The sequence below is a fragment of the Eschrichtius robustus genome, chromosome 4 (genome assembly GCF_028021215.1).
Source record: "Eschrichtius robustus isolate mEscRob2 chromosome 4, mEscRob2.pri, whole genome shotgun sequence".
Lineage (NCBI taxonomy): Eukaryota > Metazoa > Chordata > Mammalia > Artiodactyla > Eschrichtiidae > Eschrichtius > Eschrichtius robustus.
Genome location: NC_090827.1, coordinates 4,875,677 through 4,898,424, shown reverse-complemented (window position 1 = coordinate 4,898,424; position 22,748 = coordinate 4,875,677). Strand labels below are relative to the sequence as shown.

Below are 22,748 nucleotides of genomic sequence, written 5' to 3'. Positions count from 1 at the left end.
TTATGTGCTTTGAATAGTAGCCCTATATAATTACGATGCATATCTCAGGAATAATCTTCAATGAGCCCAAACTTGCACCTTCCTATACATAGAAAGGCACTAAAATCATTAACTTGAGATGTCCGTTTTTTGTGACTAGCACTAATCTTGATGTTGAACTACATGTTTTTGTTTTGTCTTGTTTTGCTTTCCCTGCAAAAACTCCTATATATTCTGGCTCCTCTGTTACTTCTTCAGATCAATTCCTCAGAGCTCTCTGCTACCTGAGAGGCTGCCTCTGGGGCTATAATCCTCAGTAAGGTCCCCAAATAAAAAAAACTTGCAACTTTTGGGTTGTGCATTTTTCTTCAATCAACAATAATTATCACGGAATATCAGAACTTGGGAAGTTTTGCAAAGTGGGAAAACAGGAACAAAGTTATTTTTAAATGTAATACATTTTATAACTATAATATTTTCTTAATGGGAGAGTTAATTCGATACAGTGTTACATTTTGTATCATTTCAGTGAATATGCATTACTTACTAACTTCTAGGCCATTATTAATATATTTGTGTAGTGTAAGCCCTGACAGCTGTTTTTGCTTTTGTCTTTTTCTTTTTTGTAAAGCAAGTGCCTGACTTTAGTTTCAAATGCCCTGTCATCCACTTCAAAGACTGCTGTCTCAAATAAACACATTGCCAGCTACAGAACAGATTAAAAAGCCAGACCACCTCCTCCCACTGAGGTTACTTTTTTTTAGAGATCTTTGTTGATTTAAAAAAAAAAACACTAACCATTAGACTACTTGTTTTCTTTTTCTTCTCTTCCCACGTTTTAAATTCCTGCTCTTATGTTTTAAATTCACCAATAAAAAAAGCTCACTAAATCCTGGGGTCCCATCCTCCATCCCAATAAAAGCAGAACCCCTGTGTGCACTCTTGCTCTCTTTCTCCCCTTACCTCATTGTGTAGCCCCAGGTGTGCTGTGTAATTTCTAGGTCTTGTAAGCAATAAACATATTTATTTTTTCAAAGTTTCCCAATGGTTATTGCTGAAAGGGGTCTTGCAATCATTATACTCCAAGGGTTGATATAACCACAACACTGGTTATTAATAGGATAAGACCATCACAAAACAATTTGGGATATATATATATATATTTGGGGGGGGGGAGGGTGATATTTTTTAGGTATGGTACATGTTGTAGGTCCTTGTAAGCACTAGGTTCATTTCACGTAATGAATTTAAAAAAGAAAGAAAGAAAGAAAAGAAAAAGAAAAAATCCCTGCCTTACAGCCACACTTAGAATCTTGCATTACTCAAAAGATTTTAAGGATAATTCTGCATTCATAAGAGAGACCTAGATTACTCTATTAATTATTATTCTCTGATGGCATGTGGATTTTTATACCTAAACCCTTGAGGGTACCATAATTATCATTCCTTTCTAGATATTATTTCAATTGACAAAGCTTGGGGTTCTGATTTTTCACTTCTAACGTTCCAAGAGAATTTCAGTTCCGTATTTTTTATTCCATTTTTATTTCATCTAAATATTAGAACATGATTCATGCACAAAGGGAATCTTTTAATTGGGGTCAAACTGAGGAATCCAGAACAAATTTATCACAGCTCTTAAGAGGAAAGGCAGGGGACCTGAAGGCTTATGAGATAAGCTCAAATTGTGTAAATATCCAACACCATAATGTGGGAAACTATGGAAAATGTACAATCTCCTCAGTAAATATGATACTACTTTAGGAATGGAGTTACCTGAATACTGTCGACTTAAAAAAAAAGCACACCAGGAGAGCTGTGAGTTAAGTTTTATTTGGAATGCAGCCCTGGAGACAGCAACCCAGATAGCTCTGAGAAGCTGCTCTAAAGAGGCAGCGGGGAAGGTCAGTATATACGTGATTTTGGTGAAGGAGGAATACATGCAAACAAGCACATATTTTTTGCAGAAGGTTTCTGCTAGTCTCGTGAAGGTTACTACTCACGAGGAGCAGTTGTCACCATGAAGGATTTTAGTGCTTTTCTAGATATGAGGAGATACAAGAATTGAGCTCATAAAATCGTCTCCTGAAAATATCTAACTATCTGAAGACCTGTCTGCCAGTTTTTCCCAGAGCACAGAGGGCCTCATTTCTTCCCTCCACCTGAACTCCTTTCAGGGGGTGTTGAAAATCAGCAGCTACAGCAGCGCATGATTGAATCCTTGTAGAGGTAGATGGCAAGTGACGATGGAAAATGCCAATTTGTAGTTGACAGGGCCCCCTCGTGGTCATAAATTCAACCATGCTTTTGGAGGCATTTCATGACCATTTCATCCCACCGTGCTAGGAAGGCTCATTCCTAGGTCTGGCAAAGATTTCGCTGATAGGCCACTCCATGTGTTATTACTGGGCTAGGTCTTATCAACAAAGGTCTCTGGACCACGTGTATTCCTAGTCTGTTATGGTCCAGGAAAAAATTCCCTCTTGTTGTATCTTCCCATATGTAGAGTTACACTATTGCCATCATCGATCACGCACAAAACTGTATATTTGATCAACTGCTGCCAAGTTGCTTAGTCATCGTTATTTTTGTTGGCGACTCAGTCACACATTTGGTAATACAAGAAACTATAATCTTGTTAAATAGGCAAAATATAAATAATATAGGTAATAACATTAATAGAGTTATAAGTAAATATTTAACCCAAGGACTTCCATCAGGTGCAGCGCAGTATATCCTCAAGTCTTCTGACTTAGTCTGTTCTGTACCAATCCTTATCTTTCAGGGAAATGATATATTGGCACTGTCCCTAAGGCTCCCAGCCCAATTCCCTAGTTACTAGGCTTGTCATCCTTACTATAATTTAATTGTTCCCAAGATATATGGGTGCCTTAAAACTTAAATGACCATAGCCTTGTGTTAACCAAATAAATCCATCCCATAATTGTGGGAGGTTTTATTCCTTGGCTAAAATTTTGCTTGCTGCTCTGATTGAGCTTGAGTAACTTTAGAGGAAAATTCATTTTTTATGGCCAGGGTCAGAGCAGGTGTTATTAATTGTCTAGGTGAGGGGATCCCCTGAACAGGACTATAATTTCTTTCTTCTAAAATAAATTTCCTAAGGGCCATCCAATTAGAGCCTTGGAGTGGAGAAATCCACCAAGGTAATCCAGACGTATTAGACAGAGGTAATTGGCCACAAGCCCAACAACTGGACTGATTTTTAAAACTAGTGTAGGATCGTGTCCAGGATAGAAAAGCATTTGATTTATATGCAAAGGTCCAAGAAGTCAAGAAAACATTATAAATGGTCATACGAGTCAGGTCCAGCATCTTGGGTAAGCTGTCTACTTCTAATGCCGTCTTCTTCTCATCCTGGTGTGAGTTTTTCCCCTGTTTGAGTGTCGTTTTAAGGTGAATTTGAGGTCAGCAGTCCTGTCTATAGACCAGTCCAGTGCAGTGGCTCTTTTTAAGTGGGACATATGAATCCAAGAGTGAATTCCCTTTAGTTTTGCTACACATGAGTTAGTTAAGTGTACCTGGTGAGGGCCTTTCTATCTGGGTTGTAGTGAATTCTTTAAATGATGTCTTTTCTAATATACATAGTCCCCTGGTTGCAGGTCATGGGGCATCTGAACTTCATCCAAAGATAGATTACTGAGATAAGCTCTAGGAACAAACTTAGAGTGTCCTTTTAATAATTCCATTTAACTTTACATTAATATAATGTAACAGCAAGCAACTGTCTGGGAAGTTAGTAAATACAGACCTCCATTAACAAAACTGGGATTTAACATTCATTGAAACACCTTCTTCTCTCTAAAATTACCCTCATTTCTACCAAATATAACCAAATTAAGACTAATTTGTTTGCAAAATAAATCTGGTCTCAATAAACTTGGCCTGATGATTTATATAACTATAATTGATCATATAGGCTATTCACTTGCTGAAACTTTTATAAGGAGTCTCAGATTGGACTTTTAAAAGACCTCTCAGGGCTAGGAAAGTCACATCAAGGGCTTATCACAGATTTTGCCTAACAGATCTAGGTGAATTCCTCCCTTTTCAAAGTCCCCAAAATACCTTGAGTTTTCTATACCTGTTAGTGAGGCAGCCTTCCTAATTTACCTGATAAAGCTGCTGGAAACCTAAGAGTTTCCAATGTCTGGAGAGAACAGATAGAAAGAAAAGATAAATGTTTCAATCCGGCTTACTAAGGTATAATTTACCAGATTACTGTAAGTCATAATTAGTTTGAGGGGAAGGTTTTCTTTACACCTGGAAAACACAGATTTAAACCAGTAATTTTTCAGAGAGAAACCATAATAACCATATTCAGTTCACTCAGTTCCATGTAACTAATTCTTTTTGTTAACAGCTTTATGAAACTATCAGGTTTTTCATTAGAATTCTTCGGCTTCTTACCCAGTTCAGCATTATGGTCTGAAAGTCAGAAACTTGTATTTATCCAAAAGTCCTTTCTATAAATCTTCTTGAAGAGGAAGCATTTTTGCAAAGGCATTAGAGTGAAACCGTAAGTGTCTATAATGACAAAAGACTTAAGGCACGTTTAAAATCTGCTTACAATGCAATGAAACTGACAGAGTAGCTTGGTTAATACTGTGACATACAACACTTTAAGATAATAACTAGAATTATGGCTGATAACATTTTACCAGGACATGTTATAATTTTAGGAACTCCATATAATTTCTAAGATATCTATATTAGTAACATTTACCGTACAATATAACCTAAGAAGATTTATTACTCATTTGACAATTCTTTCCATGTAACAACGTACCAAATGAACCTAATTTGTATCTCTCTTTGGGACAGCTTCAGGGGCCCCTTGAAGCATTCCAAAGTTAGCTAGAGGTCAAAAGGCCTTCATTAGAATTTGATTTAGGAAGTTTTGTCAAAAAATATCAAAAAGGGTTTAGAACACTCAGTCAGATAGGATCACAGGTCACTAGGAAACAATAGTTATTCACTTAGCCAAAGTAACAATAAAAGATTTCAAGGGCAAACACAGAACAGATCACTTAAGAGGTAAGGAAACTTAAAATCTGTTCTCAAAGGCAGTTCAACATTTTAAGACATCTTGTCCTCTTAAGAGGGAGAAAAGCCAAATTCAAGTTCTGAACCCACTTACTTTTAAAATTCATTTACTCAATCAATTTATTTTAAACTTAGTTCTGACCATGCACGAAACTCTTTTCTTGGGGTCCACTTTCCACAAACCTTTTTATCACTTTCTGTAACCATCACTTTTTTTTCTGTTCAGAAACAGCCAGCTATAAGTCAGACCTACCTCCTTTTCCCTTAATAAAATGTAATTCCATTCTTCATCTCTTCTTTACTGACAACACACATCCTAATTTCCTACTGTAGGCTGAAATGTTTCCTTTATTACTTCTATTAGCTTGAATCACATGTTTAAATTAGAATCTTCAGCTCTCAAAACCTTAATTTCTTGTGAAAACTAAGTAAGCAATTATGAACTGTCCATTACATTAGCATTCTGTAGATTGGTGAACATAAATACCAGTGATATTTTCTAAAAACATTTGCTTTCTTTAGAGAACGTGGCACCAAACATATTCATTAATAGTCCTAAATATCTTTTGTTTCTCTGTAAAAGGAAGCCTATGTTCAGTAATTAATGTTTCAGTATCTTATTTTATTTGGGAATGAGCTAGCTATTCAATTAGTGGTGGAATTCAATTCCACCACTTAATTTAGCACAACTCTAGAATTTCAAGTTACCAGAATCTGGAGAGACTATTTTAGATGGACATTCCTAAAGCATAATTATTCTCAATAGACTTTATCTAAAAGCTCTTATCTCATTTACATTTTCTTTCCTTAAAAGTTTCTTCACATCAAGTTACTTTCCTTGCTGACAAATTTGTAACACATATAACAAGATTTTATGTAGCTTATATTAAACCTAGGCACAATAAAGTTATTACACTTAATGATGACTTTAAAGACATCTATATTAATTAGATCAACAAACTTAAACATTAATACCAGATATTAATTTAATACTGAATATTTCCCACTTCACATGAACCTGAAATTTATTTAGCTTAATTTCTCTTGTATTTAGAATTGTTTAATTTGTAAGCACTTACTTTTCTTTAAGCCAATTAAATAGAGCTCGTTTACAAATTAACCACAGCAATATTATCCGAAGACAAAGACACATACTGAGACACACATATATCCAGACAGAGACAACAAGAGATCTCATAGCTTCATTTTCTAAACTTAGTCATGAATCAGATATCATAATATAAAACTCACTAGTTTATAAATAACAGTTGGAATAAGAAAACTCTTAAAGCCTTCTTCCAGTTTTTTTTTTTTTTTCCCAAATCTCAGGAATTAGAGATGGTCTAGATAAGTGTTCCTGAGAGCTCTGGTCTCAAGGCACAGGGAGAGAAAATCAGGTTCTCTTAGTAGGACTTATTCCTTTAGGGTCAGAATTCCGAAGAGAATTTTTTTTTTTTCCTTCAATCTATGTTTCTCTACTGGTTGGGAATTAAATGGGGGTCGGTTAACCTTCAGCTGGCCTTGTGTACTTAATTGGCGCAATTGAAGGGTCATAATTTTCGTAGATACCCCCTTTTCTTTCTTTTTAATGGTTTTGAAAAGTTGGTCTGATATAGTTTCAAGTAATTAATTGTTGGTATCCTGCAAAGAAGTTACTCTATCATTTCCTCTTTTAGAAGCTTCTAGATACCAATCAAAGTAAGCATCCCTTTCAGTCTGTTTGATCTTATGGCTAGCTTTTTTTTTTCTAACTGTGAGTGCAAAAATATTAATTTGGAATATCAAAAGAACCCCAGTTTGGTCATTTTAGGTTGCTAATTTCCCCAATTAAGTAGGTACTTGCAAGTATGAGTTTTTGTATGTACATAAACCTGGCCTGGAGTGTTAGTCAGAGGCTGGCTTTCTGATGCCCCTTCTTTCTGTGTTTGAGAGGCTCTATTTCTCATTTTAAAGTTGAATTTGTCAGGGATAAAATTTACTAGTGAAATTGTGTGGTGGGCCAGGGTGCTGCTTGAAGCTAAACTCCTCTAGGAATCCCCCCAGAGTCGTTTCAGCCCTCTTACTGTCTCAGTTTCTCCCTTCGGTGGTCTAAGACCACCGCAAGTGCTCGGATGGCCGAGTGGCCGATTCTCATCTGCGACCCCTGGAAGAGCAAGTGTTTTAATGAACGCGTGGGTTTCCCTATGGGACCACTGCACGGTATGAGGCCTCTGCCTCCGCCACTCTGGTAAATTTCTCAGTCGCCTGAGAAAGCCGTGACCGGCCAGGAGAAGTCTTGTCCCTTTTCTTTGGAGCAAAGCTCTCATGTAATAGGTTCACTTTTATCCCAACAAATTCTATTAAGACAGCCGACTTTAAGAAAAGCATCAGATTAGCCTCTTACCTAACCACTCGGCGCAGACCACTCAGTCTCCTACAACTGAGCAAACCAGCACCCCCAGTATCTTTCCACTGGGTGGGGATTTCCCTGGTATCTTTCAACCAGGCCCCCACCCCCCACCCCCAGTCTCTTTCAACTGGGAGGAGGCAGGTACCTGCTACACCGCCAGGTAAAGCTCCGGACCATCCACCAATACGGGAGACCCGAGAGCCAGGAGAGACTCACCCAAATTCGTCTGGACCTTCCAAGGAGTCGGATGGGCGTAAGGGGCCTCTGCTGGTACCAAGGCTTCCGTTCCTCTAGAGTTCAGGCGAAGGAGAGAAGTCCACTCCGGGTCCCGTATTCATGGTCGCCATAACCGTCGACTGGAAAAAAATGCACAACGTGAGTTGTGAGTTAAGTTTTATTTGGGGCAAAATAAGGACTGCAGCTGTCTGGGATGAGACAGCATCCCAGACAGCTCTGAGAAACCGCTGCAAAGAGGCAGGGGGCGAGGTCAGTATATACGTGATTTTGGTGAAGGAGGAATACATGCAAACAAGCACATATTTTTTGCAGAAGGTTTCTGCTAGTCTCGTGAAGGTTACTACTCACGAGGAGCAGTTGTCACCATGAAGGATTTTAGTGCTTTTCTAGATATGAGGAGACACAAGAGCTGGGCTCATAAAATCGTCTCCTGAAAACACCGAACTCTCTGAACACCTGTTCTGCCAGTTTTTCCCAGAGCGCAGAGGGCCTCATTTCTTCTCTCCGCCCTGAACTCCTTTCAGGGGGTGTTGAAGGTCAGCAGCTGCAGCAGCGCATGATTTAATGCTTGTAGAGGTAGATGGCAAGTGACGATGGAAAATGCCAATTTGTAGTTGACAAAATTTTCCGACTTTCAGGGATGCTTTATTATGAAACACAAATTTAAAAATTGATGAACATTGCAAAAAATATTCTTTAAAAACTTTTTTTATAATTTGTTTCCATAATTAATTGAGAGTATTTTTGTTTCTAATTCTCCATATATGTAGTTTAAAGGGTCTATATAAAATATAAATTGGGAAAATAAAATTTTTATCTACTTTTTTTGTAGAATATTACAATTTTAAATCAATTTTCTTTTTTTTCTAATTCATAAATGAAAGTAGTACTACAATATCTTTAATTTACAAAAGCCCTTGCACTTTGAATAGGAAATGAAAAAATTAGTTGCCTTGAAAACTGAAGAACTTCATAGCATTCTGAATATATTATTAACCCATTATCATGCAGCTGTGATATCACATATATAAAAATGCAATTGATTTTATGATTGTATTCTTTTTCCTATGTAGGTTTATATAAAATATTTTAATTTAAAATTATTGTAGTCTTTGAAATACACTTGAAAATCCTTTGTTTCTCCTACTAGATGTTATTTGCTTGGGATGTTATATATTCTTATTCATATTATTTATTATGTTTGTCTGATTGAACTATAATTCTTTTGTGTGAAATTATTTTGTACCTCTCTCCTAAAGTTATTTTTTAAATTTTTCTGAAATATTTTTAAAAATTCTGATTATATTAGATGATACACAGTTTTTACCAGTACCTCTTATCCTGCTTCAATAGACATGGGTGTAGTGATTTCAAACACTAAGAAAACAAGTTGTAAACTGACTTCTTACTGGTCATCTGAAGTAATATTCACCTGGAATGAATTATAGAAGTTAGTAACACAATACCTTAAATTATAGTTGCTTAAAAAAAGAAAGATGTCATTTTTCTCTCAAGTACATGAAGTCTTCCAATAGTCAGTCTAGAACTAGTATGACATTTCCTATTGTTAGAGAGCAAGGTACATTCATTCTTTCCTCTGCTATTCTACTTCTGTTCCCAAAGTAATCTTATTCACTAACATGGTATCTGGGGCTGCAGGCACTGAGTCTACATTTTAGTCAACAGGAAAGAAAATGGGATGAGGAAGGATATCACAGCACTTTTTAAAAAACTCATTGTAAAAGTTTTTGTACATTACACTGTACTTACAAACTACTAGCTAAAAATTATAAACACAGCCACATTTGTCTCCATAGATGATTGGAAAGTGTACAATTTAATCCAGGTGATTGTATGTCCTGATGAAGATCAGGGGTTTCAATACTGCATGCAGCAAGAGAAAGAGATAGAATGAGAGAGACAGAGACAGAAAAAGGGAAAGAGTGAGAGAACAGATAGACCAACAGACAGAAAAGTGATAGGAAGACAGAGAGATAAAAACAAATATTGTGGGAAAATAAGCAGTTTCTACAACAATCTACCTCTTTGGCCACCCATATGTCCGCCTACAACTTTCTTTTCTACACAAACGGCACAGATATCTCTCACCAGAAAATGCACCCCCAAAGAATTAAATAGTTGCTTTATCCACTTGAAATTCTGCTCCTTATGGATGACATTCAGTCCTCCTCATCAAATCCAGGTGTGATTGCTCATGGTTCAGTTGTATTACATATAATATTTGTTCAAATTATAGTAATTAAGACAATAATATTGGGGTTAGACAAGCAGAACAACAGAAACACAGAGACCTTAAGAAAGACCCTCATGTATATATGGACACATGTTTGATATAAGTAGAAAGATTAATTGGGAAAACCTGTGTTTTTTAATAAATGATTCTGTGTCATTTCTGTATTCATGCAGAAGAAAAATATGGCATTGCAGCTTTATCTCATTCATTACACAAAACTGAACCATGAATTATAGATATATGTGTAAAAGGTGTAACTCCATCTTCACACAGTGACAAGTTTGGTTAACTAAGTTTGGTTGATCAAAGAAAAGTTTCAGGACTGGAGAGGATCAAAGTTTTGCCATAGCTGGCATTTAATATACGGTATTATACATATCTAGAAGACCGTGTTTTTAGACATATCATAAATTAAAAGCAAATGGTCAAAAAATCTTTGTCTTTAAATTCAAGTATTAATTCTGATTCAGTTTCTTTGGGAAAGATGGGTCACTCTCATATTTTTTTTTTTTTAACAGAAAAATGTTTCTTTCTGCTGTTTCATTTATACTGCTATAAATGGAATGTTTCGGAGGTAGAATATCCATGACCCTATGGTAATTCAAAACTATAATATAACGAGTAATATTTAGAAGAGAAAATTCCTTGTTTCTAAATAATTTTAGAATTATCTGAAGGTAAGTGTTGACTACAGATTCTCTGGCATTGTCTTTATTCCTTTTTTTTTTTTAAGGTAGTTTGATATTGGATTAGAGTCCTTACTTAAATTGTTGCTACATTGAAATTATTTAATAATCTGCAAATAGATTTCAGCACACCTCCTTTTATTGTGCTTTGCTTTATTGAGCTTTGCAGATACTGCAGTTTTTACTAACTGAAGATTTGTGGCAATTCTGCATCAAGCAAGTCTATCAGTGACAATTTTCCAATGGCATTGGCTCACTTCATATTTCTGTGTCACATTTTGGTAATTCTTATAATATTTCAAACTTTATTATTATTATTATATTTTTATGGTGAGCTGTGATCAATGATCTTTGATGTCATTACTACAACTTTCTGAAGGCTCAGGTGATAGTTAGCATTTTTTAGCAGTAAAATATTTTTAAATTAAGGGATGCACTTTTTTTAGACATAATGCTATTGAACATTATAAAAATTACTAAACTGAAGCCTGGCAAAATAGAATTGGGAGACCAGAATGGGGAGCTCACAAGCCCTGTGAGGATAGAGGAGCCCAACAGGAAGAAGAGATTCCTCTTCTTTCTTGACCAGGACTCAGTCAATGGAAAGCCGTGGACTCCTTGTCCTCTAGAGCCCTCCCGACTTCTTTTTCCTCCTTATTAAAAGCATTCTCCTTCCCTTGCTGTGTGGGGACTTGCCTGTGGCTCACTATGGTGGTAGACCCACCGGTCTATTTGTTTTAGGTCAGCAATTTAGTGGCCTTCACAGGGACCAGAGAAGACACTCAATGGTTTTGGGGCTGGTGAGCAAACAGATGTGGTACCCACAACTGATCTTGTCGTCGCTCACTGCCTTCTCGCTGAGCCTAGAGTTCAAATACACATCTTTTTCCTAGATCTGAGTGCTCACATTCTCACGTTTGAAGTTCTCCAGGCTTTATTCAGGATCTATTCAAAGGTTTTGTCTTTCTGGTTAAGTCCTTGTTCTGTATGTTGAGTACTTTTTTGGATCTTTTGCCTCATCTTGAGATTAGACTGTTTCAACCAAAGCTGGGTGAAATTTCCCTTGCTCCAATTCCCTTGGGGAGGGGCTGCTTCAAATGAAACTGTGCCAGGGGTTCAGCCTTTGGACTATTCCTTTGGAAGGAATAGTCTCCTCTGGAGACTGACTTTAAAAAGCCCTTGATCTTCTGGGATCAAGCTGTCTTCTTAAGACTGGCTGCAGTTGTCTTACAAGCTGTTTGAATAGAGCTGTTGGTGCTCTAAGCTCTTTGAGCTGTTTGAAAATTGTTCTTTATTCTAGAGGAAAAACCTCTAGGTGATGAGATCACCTAGTATTTTGAGGGTATCCCCCTCATATAGAGACTTCAACAGTTTTATGTTTAAAACCATGGTCCTTCCTCATACTGATTTCTAACTAGATGGACCAACCTGACCAAAGGCAATTTAGAATTTCAGTGGCCATTATGGGGACCTTTTGAAATCCTCAAATGTAATTTCCTTAATATTGAACTAGACTAGAATAGCTCAAAGTTTTCCAGAACTTAGTGGAATGGTTACTTTTTGGTTTCCCAATGTTATCAGGAATCTAAAGTTGCCTCCCTGCAAAACAAGATTTTAAGAGTAACTGAGGGAAACAGGCAATTAAAAAAGATAAAAATGGCTTCCGAAGGCTCAGGCTCTTCTTCTTTCTTGGCATCTTTGTCTTAGACTTTGCCTCTGGTGTCATCTTCCTGCTTCCCTTCTATGTCTCATATGTCTCCACTATATCCTCACTTCCCATCTACTAATTCTCTTGCCAAGCTCCTCCTTTTCTCTGAAACTCCCACTTCCTTTTCCCCTGAACTTGCCAGAATCTGTCCCTTTAGAATGAAGCCTTCTGAGGATCCAGAGCTAAACCCTTAATTTCTTATACTCCCCGGACTAAAGTTGAACTATGAGCCACAGTCAAAGATTTTCCCAAAGTAACTGAAGATCCTCACAGATTTGCTGAGGAATTGAATATAGTCACTCAAACGTATTGACCTTCTTTTTCTAACTTATATCAGTTAGCTCATATGTTGTTGGTAAAGGTCATGCCCAGCATTGGATGAAAACCAGTAACTGGGAAAGTCCTGACAGGTCTCTAGAATTACACCTGGGAGACCAGCAACCAACTTATATAATCAAGCTCAGGCAATTGCTAGGTGACTTCACTGAGGAAATTCCTAGGGCTTTTCCAAAGCTTGTTAACAGATTGTAACAAAATTCAGCCTTGCACACAAAAATCTGACAAATGTGTTCATGAATATTACAATCAATTTCAGAAAGTTTTTAAAGAAGATTCTGGTCTTTCTTCAGGTGTTGATTCCACCCAAGTAGCTTTTAATTCTACGTTTATTACTGGGCTGAACTGGGACCTTTCTCTTCTAGTATAAAGGACCGGGAAGGAATGGAAACTATGTCCACTCCAGATTTAGTTAATTTGACAAACCAGCTCCCTGGTGTCCTGATGAGTCACCTTAAAGGAAGAACACCAAAATTATTAATCTTCCAACCCAGCAAATGAAGGCTCCTGAATGAAACCAAAATCCTCCTGGTTTTTGCTGTCATTTCAAAGAGCTAGGGTATTGGAAAAAGAGATTGTTACAAATCTAAGCACCTTAAGAACCTTCAGCCCTCTAACCAGCCTTCCCAATGCCCTCCTAATTCTCAGTGATGAGATTCCAAGTAACCACAGGGGCTCTTAACCCTCCCTCTTAATCAGCGTGGAGAAACATTTCCCCAGACTGGGGATGAATCTGTTCCAGTCCTGGTTGACATAGGAGCATACACTCTCAGTGCCCAGCTCCATTACTATAAAGCAGCCCCTGCCTCAGCGTGCTAAAATAGTTCAAGTAGTGGGATCTCTAATGAACCTCTAGAAGCTCCTGTCTCTAAACCCATTCCCTTTTGTTTAGGCCCTTTGAGAAATACCTACCCCTTTCTCCTTGGTTCCTCTGCTTCTATCCCATTACCAAGCCAAGATTTCTTAGAGAAGCATCATGCCAGAACTTCTTTCTCTCAAAAGGAGAAAATAATTCTAGAAATTGCCACTAGTTATCACGAGGTGAATTAAGTGGCCCTTTGATGTCTTTAATTTTTCCATCTCTGACGGAACCAGAGCCGATTCTGGAAACACTGATCATCTGTCCCTATGGAATCAGCTACCATTTTCATTATGGGCAAAATCTCCAACTGATGTTGGCAACATTCGCACCTCCCATCAAAATTATAATACACCCCTCATAACCTCTTCCCAGAATTAATCAGTTCCTTCTAAGCACAGAAGCCCTTAGAGGCATAAAGTCAGTAATGGAAGATCGCAGGGCTCAAGGCTTCATTATCCCTTTACTAACCCCTGTAACACTCCCATTTCACTAGTGAGAAAACCTAAGGGCTGAGAGTGGAGGTTTGAACTCTGAGCAACGAATGACATTGTTATCCTTCTACAGCCTGTTGTTCCTAACCCTCATACATTACTAACACTCGTTCCTACTGGAAGTAAATTCTTTACCGTAATTTATTTATACAGTGCATTATTTAGTATTCCCGTTGATGAAGCTCACCAATACACCTTTCCTTCACTTGAGAAGAAAAACAATTCATTTGGACAGTAATACCTCAGGATTACTGAGAGTCCTAATTTACTGCAAACCTTAAAGGCTGATCTGGGTGATATAAAATTCCCTAGAGGCCCTATTTGTTGCAATATGTGGATGATTTGCCTCTCTGCTTTCCCTCTGAAGCTTCTTCGTAGGAAAACAGCACTTGCTAAAGCTTTCAGCCTGAAAGGGACATAAGGTAGCCAAAAAAAAATGAAAGTTCAGGCTCAATGTTTAGGACATCTGATATCAGAAAAAGGGCTACACCTAGATCAAGATAGATTGCATGGTGTCCTAAGTTCCGCAAAATACAAAACTAAGTGCCAACTGAAAGTGTTTCTCTGGCTAGTTGTGTATTCCTAAAATTGGATTCCAAATGTATCTCTTATAGCCAAACCTCTGTAGGTTTCACTCAATAATAACAACCCTAGTGTAATTTATGGGATGAAACCAACAACATAGCCTTCAAGGTCTTAAAGAGAATTTGACTAACCCACCTGCCCTTGGGCATCCCAATGATCAGATTTCCTTCTTCCTTTTGTATATGAAAATGAAAGGAATGTCCTTGGTGTACTCACCCAAAAACGTGGGGACCACCATTGAACAATAGGTATTATAGCCAATCACTGGACCCTGTGACATGGGGATACCCCCCCACCTCTTACCTTAGAGGAATTACTGCCATTACCCTCTTGGTTAAGGCCGTGGAGAAAATCACTGTGGAACCTACTCTAACCATTTTTGTACCTCATGCAGTAGAAGCTCTTCCGAGTTCTCATCATGCTCAACATTTCTCAACCAGCCACCGCACCTCTTATGGGGTCCTTTGTTAACTGCCCTTCACATAACTCTTTTACATTTTAATAACTTTAATCCAGCTACTCTACTTTCCTCTGACACTGACAAAGTCCCTTAGGACTGATTAACACTGACAGACTCTCTCCTGACTCCTTGTAATGATTTACAGGAAATTTCATTGAGTAATGTTGACTTTTCATGGTTTACTGATGATTCTTACTTACTTAATAGGTAACAATGGCAAATATTGCGCTGGGTATGTTATTCAACTCCTTTGGATGTTGTTGAGGCAGCATCTTTACCTATGGCTACTTCAACCAACAGGCTGAAGTATATGCTCTTATATGGGCTTGTACTTTAGCCAAGGACAGAACTGCCAATATTTATACTGAGAGTAGATATGCGTTCAGAGTAGCTCATGATTTTAAAATGTTGTGGAAGCAACATGGCTTCCTTACTTCTGGTGGAAATAAAATTAAAAATGGCACCTATGTTCAGGAATTATTGAGGGCAACCTCTTTTCTCTGCAGCTTTAGCTATTATTATGATTTCAGGGCATTCTAAACTTGACTCCCTGGAAGGTAAGGGAAATCACCTTGCTTATATTTCTGTAAGAAATGCTTCCCTTAAAGAACCAACAGCTACCAAACCTCCGTCATGGTCCAAGGGATATTTCCACAAATGATAACTTAAAAAACTGGCTAGAGAAGGCAAATAATTGGCCTAGGAAAAGGAAGAGCAAGATGGAAATTCAATAATTGTTGATTTAATAAAAAGAGAAAGCTCTGGTGTGGACCAAATAAGAAGACAATCCTATCAGAGACTCTAAAGTTCCCACTCCTCATCACTATAACTGTTTTAAACTGTTGGTCTGCTGATAAAATTGTAGCCCTCATAAACCAGTATTGGTGGGGATACATTAACAAGGCCACAAACAGTGCCTACCTCCTTGTCTCACTGTTCAAAGTACAACCCAGGGAAGCATGTTCATACTGCTCTGGGGCATTTTAAACTGCCTAATGGACCATTCAAGGTCTGGAAGGTGGATTTCGTACCTCTTCCTGCATTTTATGGATATAAATATGTTTTAGTCATGGTGTGTGTATTTTCACACCGCCCTGAAGCCTTCCCTTGAAGACAGGCTACTGCCTCTTCTGTCTCTAAAGTCCTTTTGGAAAAGATTATCCCTACCTGAGGAACCCCTCTCTAACTTCATAGTAATCAAGGAACCCATTTTACTGGCCAGGTGCTTTGACAAGTCTGTGTTGTTTGGCCCTTTATGCAGCACTTTAACTGTGCTTGCCACCCTCAATCCTCTGGTTAAGTCAAACGCATAAACAGCATTAATCTCAGTTGGCAAAATTTGTAGAGGCTCTCCAAATACCTTGGCCAAAACCATTGTCATTAGTCCTTCTAAATCTCAGATCCTTTTGGAACTCATAAATTCTCACCTTTTGGGATAGTCACAGGATGCTCAAGGCACATGACTTCTGCTTCTTTTGACCCACAACTGATAGAAGGAGTGCTGCTCCAATATTGCAAAGGCCTAATTGTTTCTATTAAAAATAACCATGTTTTGGTGGAGCAATCTTTTCACAGTGCGCTCTCAGGAGATGAAGACCCTAAGCATCACACCTTGCAACCTGGAGATTTCATCTATTGAAAAAGACACATTCAGAAGAACTCTCTTCAACCTCACTGGGAAGGCCCCTATCATGTACTGCTAGCCAATCATAGTACTGCAAACTCCAAGAAAAAGACGCTTGGATTCACTAAAAAAGCACTGAGCCCTGACATGACCCACACATTGTCTGATGACCTGAAAGTAAAGATTTCCCAGAGTTGAAGCAGACAACATCTGATAACTTTCCCAAGATGTCCAGACCAGGTCAGTTGGAAGTTTGTCATCAAACTTTTGAGGATGACTTAATACTTCACATGATCTCCAATGTCTATGCTCTTGATAACATATGGACTTTAGATAAAAAGTGCCTGAGAGTTCTCCCTCCTACTCCTCCTTGTTACTCAGATGTGACCATAATAGGTTTCCAATCTGTGCAGATTTTCTCTGACGTGTGATACTACAGCCAGGAAAGGTCCATTCTGACACTGAGGGGCAAAATGCTGCTGAAACTAGAAAACCTGCCTTTTGAACAGTGATGATTTCAGAAAAAGATCTTGATCAAAAGGAGAAAATGTAAAATATTAATAAAGAGAAAAATCAATTAAATAGAGTTGGGAGACCAGAAGGGAGAGCTGTCATGCCCTGTAAAGATAGCGGAGCCCAACAGGAAGAAGAAAGACTCGTCTTCTTTCTTGGCAAGTATTCAGCCAATGAAAAGCCATGGACTCTTTGTTTACTACAGCCCTCCCAGCTTCCTTTTCCTCTCTATAAAACACTTCTTCCCTTGCCATTCAGGGACTTGCATGTGGCTCTCCATGGTTAGAACCTGAATTATAATTCTCTGATGATCCTGAATGAATCCATCTTTGCTGGAGAAATATCTACTAGTCTATTTCTTTAAGATCAACAGCACTGTAGTCTTTAGACTACAGCATAACGTAAATTACATAACTTTTATATTTATATAGCGGAAAACCAAAATATTATGTAACTTGCTTTATTGCAATATTCACTTTATTGCAGTAGTCTGGAACTGAACCCACAGTATCTCCAAGGTATGCCTATATTATACATAACATTTATATTTTACTTAGTGATTTCAGGGGATTGTCCATCATTGATATTATTTAATACTAATAACCAAATGAAAGGAATTAGGTGGCTATTTTTTTCTTTTCTTTTTTCTGGGGGGAAATTGGTAAAAACTTTTTTAAGTCACAACAAATGTTTTTACCATGTAATTTATACTTCTTTACTGAGTTGTAATTTACATAAAATAAAATTAAACTATTCTAAGTATACTTTTGAATAAATTTACATAATTGCTCATATTTACAATCAAGTGTGAAATAGTTTCATCACCCCCAAAATTATTTTTGTGGTGTAGACTGAGCTATCTATTAGTGTGTATCTTACAGAGGTGTTCATAATGATTTGCTTCCAAGCAGAACATCTAGGGTCTTACAGCATTCTGTTTGTTTGTTTATTTGTTTCAGACGTTTGTTTCAGACAATTACTTAAAGACTGAAGATCTTAGGACATTCCATAAGGTTCTATACTTCCTCTTCAATTTTTCTTTGTGGAACATTTTGAGTGTGTAGAAATATTTTTGTGTTCCTATAGAATAGAGAATTCTTGCATTAATTTTGCTAAAAACTGGAGATTCTGGGCTAAGAATAACCTGGGGAGTTTCGTTTACATCTGTATAGGTTGTGAAAGATCTCCAGTGAGATTTATCTAACTCAAAAAGTATGTGTAAACATTACCAGGGAAAATGAAGACCAGTACCAGGAAGACATCAGTAGGTTTTAAATCTGAGACACCAAGACTTCTCTGGTCCTTGGAGCATTTATTTACATGCCAAAATGTTAGTGTGTGAACTCAGAATCCTTTCTGGTTTTGTCTCCAAATAGCAAAGTTTTTCAGCCTCTAAGGAGGAAAAGGGTTGGCAGCTGTGTTGTTCTAATGTATATAAGCAGACAAAATCAATTTCTTTCTATTCTTCATTTCTGATACAGACTTAGAATTTTGTATGTGTGAGACATTTAGGGTTTCATTGCAATGTCCCGGTTGTAAGAATTGGTCTGTGGGGGACCCCAAGCTTATAATTTGATTTTTAAATAAACAATAAAAATCTTTTCATGATTCCAAAATCTTATGTATACTTGAAGATTATTTAAATAAATATTTAAATATTATTTAGATTATTTAAATAAATGGTTTATGGATTATTTAAATCATGTAAGATGATTATTAAAAACCCCTAATATCAAAATTCAAAAGTCCATTTGAAGGAAAAGACACATATAACTCTCTATTATCATATGTGATGAATCATTTCCTATTTTTGTGTAATTTTATAGGAAATCATACAAATAAAAATATGTTTTTATTTTTTTTAAAGGAATTCCTTATTTTTATTATTTATTTATTTATCCATTTATTTTTGGCTGTGTTGGGTCTTCGTTTCTGTGCGAGGGCTTTCTCTAGTTGCGGCAAGTGGGGGCCACTCTTCATCGCGGTGCGGGGGCCTCTCACTGTCACGGCCTCTCTTGTCGCGGAGCACAGGCTCCAGACGCGCAGGCTCAGTAGTTGTGGCTCACGGGCCTAGTTGCTCTGTGGCATGTGGGATCTTCCCAGACCAGGGCTCAAACCCGTGTCCCCTGCATTGGCAGGCAGATTCTCAACCACTGTGCCACCAGGGAAGCCCTAAAAATATGTTTGAATGGACTTATGATCCAGTGATGAAAAGTAACAAACAATCAGACTGCTCTTAATTCTCTAAAAATCATAAGTACGGACAAAATATATGAGACAAAAATCTAAGATAAATGTTTTTCAGCATTAGGTGGTGAAAACTGCAGTTACAGAAAGAAAGAAAACTCACGATGCACGCCACTCTACAGATCACTCTGGCCCTCTGTCCATGTTCTGTGTCTGAGCTGGCAGAGCAAGCTGTAGTCCAAATAGACTGTGGTGGTCCCTCTGAGCTGAGGAGGTGGAGATCAGAGTTCCCAGGCAGATGAAGTGGCTGAATGTAGCAAAATAGAGCACTTGAGAAGAGGATATTTCCCAGACAGAAACCCCAGAACCCTGTGTGGAGATTCCTTGGCTAAGAGGTGGGCAGTACATGCTCAGAGAAACATCACATGAGACTTACAAGAGGGAAGTTGCATGGGATTGAAAATTTAACAGAGACAATAGATGTCAAGCAATGCTATGGAAATGCTGGATTTCTGGAGAAGCTATAATATGCATATTATCACTCCTAGCATTCAACTGTGACAACAGAAAGACTATACCTAGCAACAAAGACTGTGTCTGTGGTCTTGAATGGATTATTATCTCAAGAACACCTAAAAGCAAGCCCTGAAAAATCCACAGGGAAGACAAAATTTAATATTGAGTCCTACTGTAACCCAGGAGGACTCTATGGGAAGGGGGGGGGTGGTTCCTGGAACAGAGACCCTCATCTTATGTTCTCTGCCTGCTCCTTTTCTGTAGAAAATCCTCCTAGGACTTCCCCAAGTTCCAAAGAGTAAATTTAATCAGAGAACTGAAAAAATGTAGAAAGCAAGGAAAATAGTCAAGCAAGACAAAATAGTAGTAACTTAGCCATTAAACAAAGTCAAGGACCTTTAGTCCCGCTTCAATGGCTATAGATAATATTCTGAGCCCTGTCAGAATATTTGAGCTGTTTTTCAGATACTGAAACCCCACCACGTGGAAGAAGTTAACTGTTTGCTGCCCACAAGCACATAGACCCTAGACTGTTGGAAACCAGAAGGTTGATGATGTTGACTCCCAGTTACCTCACCACTGACCAATCAGAAGAAAGTTCATGAGCTGATCACATGCCCCAGAACCCTCTCCCTCACCATGTCTTTAAATCCTTTCCCTAAAAGCTATCAATGAGAAGAGTTTTGGCCTTTTGACCACTAGCTACCTGGACTTCCTGCAATTAACGCTGCACTTTCCTTCACCACAACTGGGTGTCAGTAGATTTGCTTTACTGGCTGCAGGCAAGCAGACATAAGTTCGGTTGCACAAGTTCAAGTGCTCAGCCAATAATTAAACATGTTTTTGAAAAATCAACACTCTTCAGAGAAATATAACAAGCTTCATCATCTTCAGTCTATCATCAACAATGTCTTTTCCAAAATAAAAATTATGCAACATACGAAAAAGCAGGAAAATGTGACGCATAACCAAAACACCTATCCCAGATGACTATGATATTGGATATAGGAGACAGACATAAAAGAAGTAATTTCAAATTACTAATGAAAACTTGGACTAAAGAAAAAGATAAAGATAAAAAAGATAAAGGAAACCATGACCACACTGGTACATAGACCACACTGGTAGATCTCAAAAATATTATACTGAGGAAAAAAACAAACATAAAATAGTACACACTATATTATTTCATTATATAAAGTTGTAGAATTGGTAACTTTAATTTATTGTTAAAAAGCACATCAGTTGCCTGGTACCAAGGTGGGAAGGATTGATGGCAAAGGGGAACCAGGAAGCTGACCAAGGTGGTTGAAGGAAATAGTCTGCATCTCTATTAAGGCAGTGGTTACATCAGTGTATGTATTTGTCAAAAGTCACTGAATTGTGAACTTAAAATTTGATCATTTTAATTTATGCAATATATCCCTCAATCAAGTTGAGAAATTATATTTGACCAACAATCTTCTCAAAATATATTTTGTAGGATATCCTTCCTGGTGAAATGCTTTATACCTTTAACCATTAATGTCTGAAATCTTATAATAAGACACATCTTATATTTTCAGTCCAGAAAGTGCAAACACAAAATTAAAAAAAAAACAAAACAAAACCACAAAAAATCAATACTGGGTCCCAAGAAGAAATTTTCTATCACAGCAGGTATCTGAAAGCAGTCATCTTCTTTTGCGGTGATCTGTTGTTTAAAATTCTCTCGGGTGTATTCAGAGTTACAGCAGATGCTAGTTTAACTGTAACAAAATATGATTATGCAAACACTTAGAAAAATGTTCTTAATCAGTAATAATTAAACATCTCATAGACTTTTAGCTGTTTGCCTTAAAATTAAGGCAAAAGATCTCATCTATATATAGTCATCATTCAAAATAGGTCTATGTTTCCATATGAACTTAATGTTTTCTGGAAATAATTAAAAAATAAGCTTCTTATCTTTATTTTAACAATACTTGCATTTTTTTTCATTTTAATGATGAAGTAACAAAAAGAAATAAAATATTAGTGAAAAAATCCATGTGAAATATCTACTACATACACTACTTGAAGGAGGTTTTTTTTCAAGTCTCCTGCTCACTCTGCAAGTCCATATTTCTTTGCTCTCTCAGCTTATTTTTCTACTATATTGAATAATTTGGTTGTTTATTCAGACGTTCTCTTCAATTTTTTTTTTCATCAAACTCAAGAGTTCAAAAATAGAACACTTTCCTATTGATTCCTTCCTAAGAACTTAATGGCACTAACCTCATGACAAAAAGGAATTAAAGTTTGGTAATAATAACAATAATAATAAGAATTTTGTATTATGATGGTTATGGTGGTTATTATGTTTTCTCTGAACTCAAGTATGGTAATTTAAACTTTAAAAAATTCATGTTAAAAATGTACATTTCCAGGTAATATAATCTGGTTAATATGTCTGTTTATATAAAGGAAAATAACATACTTCTGGAAAGTAGGATAAAAATTTTTTCTTAGGGCTCAGAGTAAATAATAATAAGAAGAAGAATAGTGTTTCCTTGTTAACCATATAAAGTTTAGTTCAGTCTTTCTTGGACATCTTTTTCAGCAATGTCTCTTTCTCCAAGAGTGTCACTGTTCCCTGCTGTCAGTGACAAGCACTAAAGCCTTTAAAATTCCTTTCCTGCCCCTGCTTTCAGCAGTTATACCAGACAAGTGCCAGGCTACAGGACTCTGGAGTCTCGAGTGAAACAAGTCAGCATCCCTCCTTCCAATCTATAAAGGGACCTAACACGGAAGTGATTGACAATCTTTATAGTTTCTAGCTTGAGAGTTCTAAAAATGCTGTCACATTCTTAAAATCTACATATCATTCAGGCTATTA

General features: G+C 37.3%; 1 long non-coding RNA gene across 1 annotated transcript; it reads right to left on the bottom strand.

Moving 5' to 3' along the window:
• Nucleotides 1–7,648: 7,648 nt before the first annotated feature.
• LOC137763572 (uncharacterized) lies at nucleotides 7,649–15,018 on the bottom strand. Its single transcript, XR_011073815.1, has 3 exons — nucleotides 14,895–15,018; nucleotides 9,003–9,101; nucleotides 7,649–7,788 (listed from the first exon to the last, which is right to left on the bottom strand). It is a non-coding gene; the product is annotated as an uncharacterized lncRNA (long non-coding RNA).
• Between the last annotated feature and the right edge of the window lie 7,730 nt (nucleotides 15,019–22,748).